General features: G+C 42.6%; 1 long non-coding RNA gene across 2 annotated transcripts in view; it reads left to right on the forward strand.

Annotated features, from left to right (window-relative positions):
- LOC138715617 (uncharacterized) overlaps positions 1 to 12,396 on the forward strand; it is a 511,884-nt gene that overhangs the window by 6,354 nt on the left and 493,134 nt on the right. The gene's annotated exons all lie outside the window — the stretch shown is intronic.

The following is a 12,396-nucleotide window of genomic DNA, read 5'->3' on the forward strand; positions in this document are numbered from 1 at the left end:
TGGACTGCATCAATTAATGATATAGGCGGGACAATATGGAATACCACAGGCACAATTTAAATAAATGGGAATATTTACATGTCATATTGCAGGTTGGACTGAATCAATTAATGATAAGGGCGGGACAATATGGAATACCACAGACGCAATCTAAATATGCGGGAATATTTACATGTAATATTGTAGACTGGAGTGCATCAAATAATGATATAGGCGTGACAATATGGAATACCACAGGCACAATCTAAATATATTGGAATATTTATATGTCATATTGCAGGTTGGACTGAATCAATTAATGATAAGGGCGGGACAATATGGAATACCACAGACGCAATCTAAATATGTGGGAATATTTACATGTCATATTGTAGACTGGACTGAATCAATTAATGATATAGGCGTGGCAATATGGAATACCACAGGCACAATCTAAATATGTGGGAATATTTACATGTCATATTGTAGGCTGGACTGCATCAATTAATGATATAGGCGGGACAATATGGAATACCACAGGCACAATCTAAATATGTGGGAATATTTACATGTCATATTGTAGGCTGGACTGCATCAATTAATGATATAGGCGGGACAATATGGAATACCACAGGCACAATCTAAATAAATGGGGATATTTACATGTCATATTGCAGGTTGGATTGAATCAATTAATGATAAGGGCGGGACAATATGGAATACCACAGACGGAATCTAAATATGTGGGAATATTTACATGTCATATTGTAGACTGGACTGCATCAAATAATGATATAGGCGTGACAATATGGAATACCACAGGCATAATCTAAATATGTGGGAATATTTACATGTCATATTGTAGGCTGGACTGCATCAATTTATGATATAGGCGGGACAATATGGAATACCACAGGTACAATCTAAATATGTGGGAATATTTACATGTCATATTGTAGACTGGACTGCATCAATTAATGATATAGGCGGGACAATATGGAATACCACAGGCACGATCAGAATATGTGGGAATATTTACATGTCATATTGTAGGCTGAACTGAATCAATTAATGATATAGGCGGGACAATATGGAATACCACAGACACAATATAAATATGTGGGAATATTTACATGTCATATTGTAGACTGGACTGCAATCTTCGGCTTTGCTGTAGAGTTATGTCGGCTAGAATGTCGGCGGAATAGTGGTATAAAACCTTCCCATTTTTTTTTATCGAAAATCAGAGTTCGAGGAGCTGAACTGAACGCACTCTTCGGCTTTGTTGTCACTCCACGCACTGCGGAGTTATGGCGGATAGAAAATCATCTTGTGTTCGCGATTCCTGTTTTGAGGCTATCGTGTAAGAAGGAAGTCAAGCGGGAATACACGACCGCATCCCGTTCCTCGGTAGCGCCATTATTTCCAGAATTAGACACCAAAATACCTTAGGTACCGAAAAAATAAATGCAGAAAAAAGTGCGACGGATTTTCTCTCTTTTCGAAGGTCAAAATGATCGATTTTTTGAAATTTTGCGGGTCTCTCTCGTCCAAACGCACGGATATAGAGAGTTATAATTTACACCAAAGATAGAGATCGAGGCGCTGAATTGAGCGCAATCTTCGGCTTTGTTGTCACTCCACGCACTTCGGGTTTATGGCGGCTAGAATGTCGAAATAGTGGTTTAAACCCTTCACATTTTTTTTCGAAAATCAGCTTGTGTTCGCGATTCCCGTTTTAAGGCTATCGTGTAAGAAGGAAGTCAAGGGGGAATACAGGACCGCATCCCGATCCTCGGTAGCGCCATTATTTCGCAAATTAGAGACCAAAATACTTCGGGTACCGAAAAAATAAGTGCAGAAAAAAGTGCGACGGATTTGCTCGATTTTCACGGTAATTATTGGTGGACCTGCGGGGATGCTACAGTTAAAAGGGCGGGTCCCTGGGCCGCTTCGTTCTCCTTGTGTAGAGAAAAGTCTCTTTTGGAAGGTCAAAATGACAGATTTGTTATATTTTGCAGCCCCCTCCCGTTCAAACGCACGGGGATAGAGAGTTGTCCTTTACACCAAAGATAGAGTTCGACGTGCTGAATTGAACGCACTCTTCTGCTTTGTTGTCACTCCACGCACTGCGGAGTTATGGGGGCTAGAATGTCGGAGGAATAGTGTTTTTTTTTTTTTTTTTTTTTCGAAAATCAGCTTGTGTTCGCGATTCCCGGTTTGAGGCTATCGTGTAACAAGTAAGTCAAGGGGGAATACAGGACCGTATCCCGTTCCTCGGTAGGGTCATTATTCCCGGAATTAGAGACCGAAATACCATAGGTACCGGAAAAAAAGGTGTAGAAAAAAGTGCGGCGTTTTTGCTGTATTTTCACGGTGGTTATTACTGAGGATACCTGGATGCTACAGTAAAAAGGGCGGGCCCCCGGTTCGCTTCGTTCTCCTTGTGTAGAAAAATTTCTTTTTTGGAAGGTCAAAATGCCCGATTTTTTAAATTTTACCGGTCTCTCCTGTCCAAACGCACGGGGATAGAAAGTTGTCGCTTCGTTCTCCTTGTGTGAAAAATTTCTTATTTGGAAGGTCAAAATGCCCGATTTTTTTAAATTTGAGGGTCTCTCCTGTCCAAACGCACGAGGATAGAAAGCTGTCCTTCACACCAGAGATAGAGTTTGAGGAGCTGAATTCAATGCACTCTTCGCCTTTATTCTCACTTGAAGCACTGAGGAATTATGGCGGCAAGAATGTCGGCAGAATGGTGGTTCCCATTTTTTTTTTCCAAAATCAACTTGTGTTCGCGATTCCCGGTTTGAGGCTATCGTGTGACAGGTATGTGAAGGAGGAATACAGGAACGTATCCCGTTCCGCGGTAGGGTCATTATTCCCGGAATTAGAGACCGAAATACCATAGGTACCGGAAAAAGAAGTGTAGAAAATAGTCCGGCGCATTTGCTGGATTTTCACGGTGGTTATTACTGAGGATACCTAGATGCTACAATCAAAAGGGCGGGCCCCTGGTTCGCTTCGTTCTCCTTGTGTAGAAAAATTTCTATTTTGGAAGGTCAAAGTGCCCGATTTTTGATATTTTGCCGGTCTCTCCTGCCCAAACGCACGGAGATAGAAAGTTGTCCTTTACACCAGAGATAGAGTTTGAGGAGCTGAATACAACGCACTCTTCGTCTTTATTCTCACTTCAAGCACTGAGGATTTATGGCGGCTAGAATGTCGGCAGAATTTTTTTTTCGAAAATAAACTTGTGTTCGCGATTCCCGATTTGAGGCTATCGTGTAACAAGAAAGTCAAGGGGGAATACAAGACCGTATCCCGTTCCTCGGTAGGGTCATTATTCCCGGAATTAGAGACCGAAATACCATAGAAACCGGAAAAAGGATTGGAGAACAAAGTGCGGCGGATATGCTGGATTTTCACGGAGGACATTATTGAGGATACCTGGATGCTACAGTTAAAAGGGCGGGCCCCTGGTTCGCTTCGTTCTCCTTGTGTAGAAAAATTTCTTTTTTGGAAGGTCAAAATGCCCGATTTTTGAAATTTTGCCGGTGTCTCCTGTCCAAACGCACGGGGATAGAAAGTTGTCCTTTACACCAGAGATAGAGTTTGAGGACCTGAATTCAAAGCACTCTTCGGCTTTATTGTCACTTCAAGCACTGAGGAATAATGGCGGTTAGAATGTCGGCAGAATAGTGGTTTAACCCCATCCTTTTTTTTTTTTTTTTTTTTTCGAAAATCAACTTGTGTTCGCGAGTCCCGGTTTGAGGCTATCGTGTAACAAGTAAGTCCAGGGGGAATACACGACCGTATCCCGTTCCTCGGTAGGGTCATTATTCCCGGAATTAGAGACCGAAATACCATAGCTAACGGAAAAAAAGGTGTTGAAAAAAGTGCGGCGGATTTGCAGGATTTTCACGGTGGTTATTACTGAGGATACCTGGATGCTACAGTTAAAAAGGCGGGCCACTGTTTCGCTTCTTTGTCCTTGTGTAGAAAAATTTCTTTTTTGGAAGGTCAAAATGCCCGATTTTTTTAATTTTGCCGGTCTCTCCTGTCCAAACGCACGGGGATAGAAAGTTGTCCTTTACAACAGAGATAGAGTTTGAGGAGCTGAATTCAACGCAATCTTCGGCTTTATTCTCACTTGAAGCACTGAGAAATTATGGCGGCTAGAATGTCGGCAGAATAGTGGTTCCCATTTTTTTTTTTCGAAAATCAACTTGTGTTCGCAATTACCGGTTTGAGGCTATCCTGTAACAAGTAAGTCAAGGGGGAATACAGGACCGTATGCCGTTCCTCGGTAGGTTCATTATTCCCGGAATTGGAGACCGAAATACCATAGGTATCGGAAAAAAGGTGTAGAAAAAAGTGCGGCGGATTTGCTGGATTTTCACGGTGGTTAATACTGTGGATACCTGGATGCTACAGTTAAAACAACGGTCCACTGTTTCGCTTCGTTGTCCTTGTGTAGAAAAATTTCTTTTTTGGAAGGTCAAAATGCCCGATTTTTTTAATTTTGCCGTTCTCTCCTGTCCAAACGCACGGGGATAGAAAGTTATTTTTTACACCAGAGATAGTGTTTGATGAGCTGAATTCAACTCAATCTTCGACTTTATTCTCACTTGAAGCACTGAGGAATTATTGCGGGTAGAATGTCGACAGAATAATGGTTTAAACACTTCCCATTTTTTTTGGAAAATCAACTTGTGTTCGCGATTCCCTGTTTGAGCCTATCGTGTAACAAGTAAGTCAAGGAGGAATACAGGACCGTATCCCGTTCCTCGGTAGGGTCATTATTCCCGGAATTAGAGACCGAAATACCATAGGTACCGGAAAAAAGGTGTAGAAAAAATTGCGGCGGATTTGCTGGATTTTCACGGTGGTTAATACTGAGGATACCTGGATGCTACAGTTAAAAGGGCGGGCCACTGTTTCGCTTCGTTGTCCTTGTGTAGAAAAATATCTTTTTCGGAAGGTCAAAATGCCCGATTTTTGGAATTTTGCCGGTCTCTCCTGTCCAAACGCACGGGGATAGAAAGTTGTCCTTTACACCAGAGATAGAGTTTGAGGAGCTGAATTCAAAGCACTCTTCGGCTTTATTCTCACTTCAAGCACTGAGGAATAATGGCGGCTAGAATGTCGGCAGAAAAGTGGTTTTTTTTTCGAAAATCAACTTGTGTTCGCGATTCCCGGTTTGAGGGTATCGTGTAACAAGTAAGTCAAGTGGGAATACAGGACCGTATCCCGTTCCTCGGTAGGGTCATTATTCCCAGAATTAGAGACCGAAATACCATAGGTACCAGAAAAAAAAGTGTAGAAAAAAGTGCAGGGGATTTGCTGGATTTTCACGGTGGTTATTACTGAGGATACCTGGATGCTACAGTGAAAAGGGCGGGCCCCTGGTTCGCTTCGTTGTCCTTGTGTAGAAAAATGTCTTTTTTGGAAGGTCAAAATGCCCGATTTTTGGAATTTTGCCGGTCTCTCCTGTCCAAACGCACGGGGATAGAAAGTTGTCCTTTACATCAGAGATATAGTTTGAGGAGCTGAATTCAACGCAATCTTCGGCTTTATTCTCTCTTGAAGAACTGAGGAATTATGGCGGGTGGAATTTCGGCAGAATTGTGGTTTAAACCCTTCCCATTTTTTTTTTCGAAAATCAACTTGTGTTCGCAATTCCCTCTTTGAGGCTATCGTGTAACAAGTAAGTGAAGGGGGAATACAGGACCGTATTCCGTTCCTCGGTAGGATCATTATTCCCGGAATTAAAGACCGAAATACCATAGGTACCGGAAAAAAGTGTAGAAAAAAGTGCGGCGGATTTCCTGGATTTTCACGGTGGTTATTACTGAGGATACCTGAATGCTACAGTTAAAAGAGCGGGCCGCTGGTTCGATTGGTTCTCCTTGTGTAGAAAAATTTCTTTTTTGGAAGGTCAAAATGCCCGGTTTTTGAAATTTTGCCGGTCTCTCCTGTCAAAACGCACGGGGATAGAAAGTTGTCATTTACACCAGAGATAGAGTTTGAGGAGCTGAATTCAAAGCACTCTTCGGCTTTATTCTCACTTCGAGCACTGAGGAATAATGGCGGCTAGAATGTCGGCAGAATAGTGGTTTAAGCCCTTCCCATTTTTTTTTCGAAAATCAACCTGTGATCGCGATTCCCGGTTTGAGGCTAACGTGTAAGAAGTAAGTCAAGGGGGAATACAGGACCGTATCCCGTTCCTCGGTAGGGTCATTATTCCCGGAATTAGAGACCGAAATACCATAGGTACCGGAAAAAGAATTGTAGAAAAAAGTGCGGCGGATTTGTAGGATTTTCATGGTGGTTATTACTGACGATACCTGAATGCTACAGTTAAAAGAGCGGGCCGCTGGTTAGCTTCGTTCTATTTGTGTAGAAAAATTTCTTTTTTGGAAGGTCAAAATGCCCGGTTTTTGAAATTTTGCCGGTCTCTCCTGTCAAAACGCACGGGGATAGAAAGTTGTCATTTACACCAGAGATAGAGTTTAAGGAGCTGAATTCAAAGGACTCTTCGGCTTTAATCTCACTTCAAGCACTGAGGAATTATGGCGGCTAGAATGTCGGCAGAATAGTGGTTTAAACCCTTCCCATTTTTTTTTCGAAAATCAACTTATGATTGCGATTCCCGGTTTGAGGCTATCGTGTAACAAGTAAGTCAAGGGGGAATACAGGACCGTATCCCGTTCCTCGGTAGGGTCATTTTTCCCGGAATTAGAGACCGAAATACCATAGGTACCGGAAAAAAGTCTAGAAAAAAGTGCGGCGGATTTGCTGGATTTTCACGGAGGTTATTACTGAGGATACCTGGATGCTACAGTTAAAAGTGCGGGCCCCTGGTACGCTTCGTTGTCCTTGTGTAGAAAAATTTCTTTTTTGGAAGGTCAAAATACCCGATTTTTGGAATTTTGCCGGTCTCTCCTGTCCAAACGCACGGGGATAGAAAATTGTCCTTTACACCAGAGATAGAGTTCGAGGAGCTGAATTCAAAGCACTCTTCGGCTATATTCTCACTTCAAGCACTGAGGAATAATGGCGGCTAGAATGTCGAAAATCAACTTGTGTTTGCGATTCCCGGTTTGAGGCTATCGTGTAACAAATAAGTCAAGGGGGAATACAGGACCGTATCCCGTTCCTCGGTAGGGCCATTATTCCCGGAATTAGAGACGGAAATACCATAGGTACCGGAAAAAAAAGTGTAGAAAAAAGTGCAGCGGATTTGCTGGATTTTCACGGTGGTTATTACTGAGGATACCTGGATGCTAAGGTTAAAAGGGCGGGCCCCTGGTTCGCTTCGTTCTCCTTGTGTAGAAAAATTTCTTTTTTGGAAGGTCAAAATGCCTGATTTTTGAAATTTTGCCAGTCTCTCCTGTACAAACGCACGGCGATAGAAAGTTGTCCTTTACACCAGGGATAGAATTTGAGGAGCTGAATTCAACGCACTCTTCGGCTTTATTTTCACTTGAAGCATTGAGGAATTATGGCGGGTAGAATGTCGACTACCCATTTTTTTTTGGAAAACCAACTTGTGTTCGCGATTACCGGTTTGAGGCTATCGAGTAACAAGTAAGTCAAAGGGGAATACAGGACCGTATCCCGTTCCTCGGTAGGTTCATTATTCCCGGAATTAGAGACCGAAATACCATAGGTAACGGAAAAAAATGTGTAGAAAAAAGTGCGGCGGATTTGCTGGATATTCACGGTGGTTAATACTGAGGATACCTGGATGCTACAGTTAAAAGGGCGGGCCACTGTTTCGCTTCGTTGTCCTTGTGTAGAAAAATTTCTTTTTTGGAAGGTCAAAATGCCCGATTTTTTTAAATTTGCCGGTCTATCCTGTCCAAACGCACGGGGATAGAAAGTTGTCCTTTACACCAGAGATAGAGTTTGAGGAGCTGAATTCAACGCAATCTTCGGCTTTATTCTCACTTGAAGCACTGAGGAATTATTGCGGGTAGAATGTCGACAGAATAGTGGTTTAAACACTTCCCATTTTTTTTTGGAAAATCAACTTGTGTTCTCGATTCCCTGTTTGAGCCTATCGTGTAACAAGTAAGTCAAGGAGGAATACAGGACCGTATCCCGTTCCTCGGTAGGGTCATTATTCCCGGAATTAGAGACCGAAATACCATAGGTAACGGAAGAAAAAGTGTAGAAAAAAGTGCAGCGGATTTGCTGGATTTTCACGGTGGTTATTACTGAGGATACCTGAATGCTACAGTTAAAAGAGCGGGCCGCTGGTTAGCTTCGTTCTATTTGTGTAGAAAAATTTCTTTTTTGGAAGGTCAAAATGCCCGATTTTTGAAATTTTGCCGGTCTCTCCTGTCGAAACGCACGGGGACAGAAAGTTGTCCTTTACACCAGACATAGAGTTTGAGGAGCTGAATTCAACGTAATCTTCGGCTTTATTCTCACTTGAAGCCCTGAGGAATTATGGCGGCTAGAATGTCGGCATCAACTTGTGTTCGCGATTACCGGTTTGAGACTATCGTGTAACAAGTAAGTCAAAGGGGAATACAGGACCGTATCCCGTTCCTCGGTAGGGTCATTATTCCCGGAATTAGAGTCCGAAATACCATAGGTACCGGAAAAAAAAGTGTAGAAAAAAGTGCGTCGGATTAGCTGGATTTTCACGGAGGTTATTACTGAGGATACCAGGATGCTACAGTTAAAAGTGCGGGCCCCTAGTACACTTCGTTGTCCTTGTGTAGAAAAATTTCTTTTTTGGAAGGTCAAAATACCCGATTTTTGGAATTTTGCCGGTCTCTCCTGTCCAAACGCTCGGGGATAGAAAATTGTCCTTTACACCAGAGATAGAGTTTGAGGAGCTGAATTCAACGCAATCTTCGGCTTTATTCTCACTTGAAGCACTGAGGAATTATGGCGGGTAGAATTTCGGTAGAATTGTTGTTCAAACCCTTCCCATTTTTTTTTCGAAAATCAACTTGTGTTCGCGATTCCCGGTATGAGGCCATCGTGTAACAAGTAAGTCAAGGGGGAATACAGGACTGTATCCCGATCCTCGTTATTATTCCCGGAACTGGAGACCGAAATACCATAGGTACCGGAAAAAAAAGTGTAGAAAAACGTTCGGCGGATTTGCTGGATTTTCACGCTGGTTAATACTGAGGATACCTGGATGCTACAGTTAAAAGGGAGGGCCATTTGTTCGCTTTGATGTCCTTGTGTAGAAAAATTTCTTTTTTGAAAGGTCAAAATGCCCGATTTTTGGAATTTTGCGCGATCTCTCCTGTCCAAACGCACGGGGATAGAAAGTTGTCCTTTACACCAGAGATAGAGTTCGAGGAGCTGAATTCAAAGCACTCTTCGGCTATATTCTCACTTCAAGCACTGAGGAATAATGGCGGCTAGAATGTCGAAAATCAACTTGTGTTTGCGATTCCCGGTTTGAGGCTATCGTGTAACAAACAAGTCAAGGGGGAATACAGGACCGTATCCCGTTCCTCGGTAGGGCCATTATTCCCGGAATTAGAGACGGAAATACCATAGGTACCGGAAAAAAAAGTGTAGAAAAAAGTGCAGCGGATTTGCTGGATTTTCACGGTGGTTATTACTGAGGATACCTGGATGCTAAGGTTAAAAGGGCGGGCCCCTGGTTCGCTTCGTTCTCCTTGTGTAGAAAAATTTCTTTTTTTGGAAGGTCAAAATGCCTGATTTTTGAAATTTTGCCAGTCTCTCCTGTACAAACGCACGGCGATAGAAAGTTGTCCTTTACACCAGGGATAGAATTTGAGGAGCTGAATTCAACGCACTCTTCGGCTTTATTCTCACTTGAAGCATTGAGGAATTATGGCGGGTAGAATGTCGACTACCCATTTTTTTTTGGAAAACCAACTTGTGTTCGCGATTACCGGTTTGAGGCTATCGAGTAACAAGTAAGTCAAAGGGGAATACAGGACCGTATCCCGTTCCTCGGTAGGTTCATTATTCCCGGAATTAGAGACCGAAATACCATAGGTAACGGAAAAAAATGTGTAGAAAAAAGTGCGGCGGATTTGCTGGATATTCACGGTGGTTAATACTGAGGATACCTGGATGCTACAGTTAAAAGGGCGGGCCACTGTTTCGCTTCGTTGTCCTTGTGTAGAAAAATTTCTTTTTTGGAAGGTCAAAATGCCCGATTTTTTTAATTTTGCCGGTCTATCCTGTCCAAACGCACGGGGATAGAAAGTTGTCCTTTACACCAGAGATAGAGTTTGAGGAGCTGAATTCAACGCAATCTTCGGCTTTATTCTCACTTGAAGCACTGAGGAATTATTGCGGGTAGAATGTCGACAGAATAGTGGTTTAAACACTTCCCATTTTTTTTGGAAAATCAACTTGTGTTCTCGATTCCCTGTTTGAGCCTATCGTGTAACAAGTAAGTCAAGGAGGAATACAGGACCGTATCCCGTTCCTCGGTAGGGTCATTATTCCCGGAATTAGAGACCGAAATACCATAGGTAACGGAAGAAAAAGTGTAGAAAAAAGTGCAGCGGATATGCTGGATTTTCACGGTGGTTATTACTGAGGATACCTGAATGCTACAGTTAAAAGAGCGGGCCGCTGGTTAGCTTCGTTCTATTTGTGTAGAAAAATTTCTTTTTTGGAAGGTCAAAATGCCCGATTTTTGAAATTTTGCCGGTCTCTCCTGTCGAAACGCACGGGGACAGAAAGTTGTCCTTTACACCAGACATAGAGTTTGAGGAGCTGAATTCAACGTAATCTTCGGCTTTATTCTCACTTGAAGCACTGAGAAATTATGGCGGCTAGAATTTCGAAAATCAACTTGTGTTCGCGATTCCCGGTTTGAGGCTATCGTGGAACAAGTAAGTCAAGGGGGAATACAGGACCGTATCCCGTTCCTCGGTATGGTCATTATTCCCGCAATTAGAGACTGAAATACCATAGGTACCGGAAAAAAAGGTGTAGAAAAAAATGCGGCGGATTTGCTGGATTTTCACGGTGGTTAATACTGAGGATACCTGGATGCTACAGTTAAAAGGGCGGGCCCCTGGTACGCTTCGTTGTCCTTGTGTAGAAAAATTTCTTTTTTGGAAGGTCAAAATACCCGATTTTTGGAATTTTGCCGGTCTCTCCTGTCCAAACGCACGGGGATAGAAAGTTGTCCTTTAAACCAGAGATAGAGTTTGAGGAGCTGAATTCAACGCAATCTTCGGCTTTATTCTCACTTGAAGCACTGAGGAATTGTGGCGGGTAGAATTTCGGCAGAATTGTTGTTCAAACCCTTCTTATTTTTTTTTTCGAAAATCAACTTGTGTTCGCGATTCCCGGTTTGAGGCTATCGTGGAACATGTAAGTCAAGGGGGAATACAGGACCATATCCCGTTCCTCGGTATGGTCATTATTCCCGCAATTAGAGACTGAAATACCATAGGTACCGGAAAAAAAGGTGTAGAAAAAAGTGCGGCGGATTTGCTGGATTTTCACGGTGGTTATTACTGAGGATACCTGGATGCTACAGTTAAAAGGGCGGGCCCCTGGTTCGCTTCGTTCTCCTTGTGTAGAAAAATTTCTTTTTTGGAAGGTCAAAATGCCCGATTTTTGGAATTTTGCCGATCTCTCCTGTCCAAACGCACGGAGATAGAAAGTTGTCCTTTAAACCAGAGATAGAGTTTGAGGAGCTGAATTCAACGCAATCTTCGGCTTTATTCTCACTTGAAGCACTGAGGAATTATGGTGGGTAGAATTTCGGCAGAATTGTTGTTCAAACCCTTCGCATTTTTTTTTCGAAAATCAACTTGTGTTCGCGATTCCCGGTATGAGGCCATCTTGTAACAAGTAAGTCAAGGGGGAATACAGGACTGTATTCCGATCCTCGGTATTATTCCCGGAATTGGAGACCGAAATACCATAGGTACCGGAAAAAAAAGTGTAGAAAAACGTTCCGCTGATTTGCTGGATTTTCACGCTGGTTAATATTGAGGATACCTGGATGCTACATTTAAAAGGGAGGGCCACTTGTTCGCTTTGATGTCCTTGTGTAGAAAAATTTCTTTTTTGGAAGGTCAAAATGCCCGATTTTTGGAATTTTGCGCGATCTCTCCTGTCCAAACGCACGGGGATAGAAAGTTGTCCTTTACACGAGAGATAGAGGTTGAGGAGCTGAATTCAAAGCACTCTTCTACTTTATTCTCACTTCAAGCACTGAGGAATAATGGCGGCTAGAATGACGGCAGAATAGTGGTTTAAACCCTTCCCATTTTTTTTTTTTTTCGAAAATCAACTTGTTTTCGCGATTCCCGGTTTAAGGCTATCGTGTAACAAGTAAGTTAAATGGGAATACAGGACCGTATCCCTTTCCTCGGTAGGGTCATTATACCCGGAATTAGAGACCGAAATACCATAGGTACCGGAAAAAAAAGTGTAGAA

Source organism: Periplaneta americana, chromosome 15, assembly GCF_040183065.1.
Source record: "Periplaneta americana isolate PAMFEO1 chromosome 15, P.americana_PAMFEO1_priV1, whole genome shotgun sequence".
Classification (NCBI taxonomy): Eukaryota; Metazoa; Arthropoda; class Insecta; order Blattodea; family Blattidae; genus Periplaneta; species Periplaneta americana.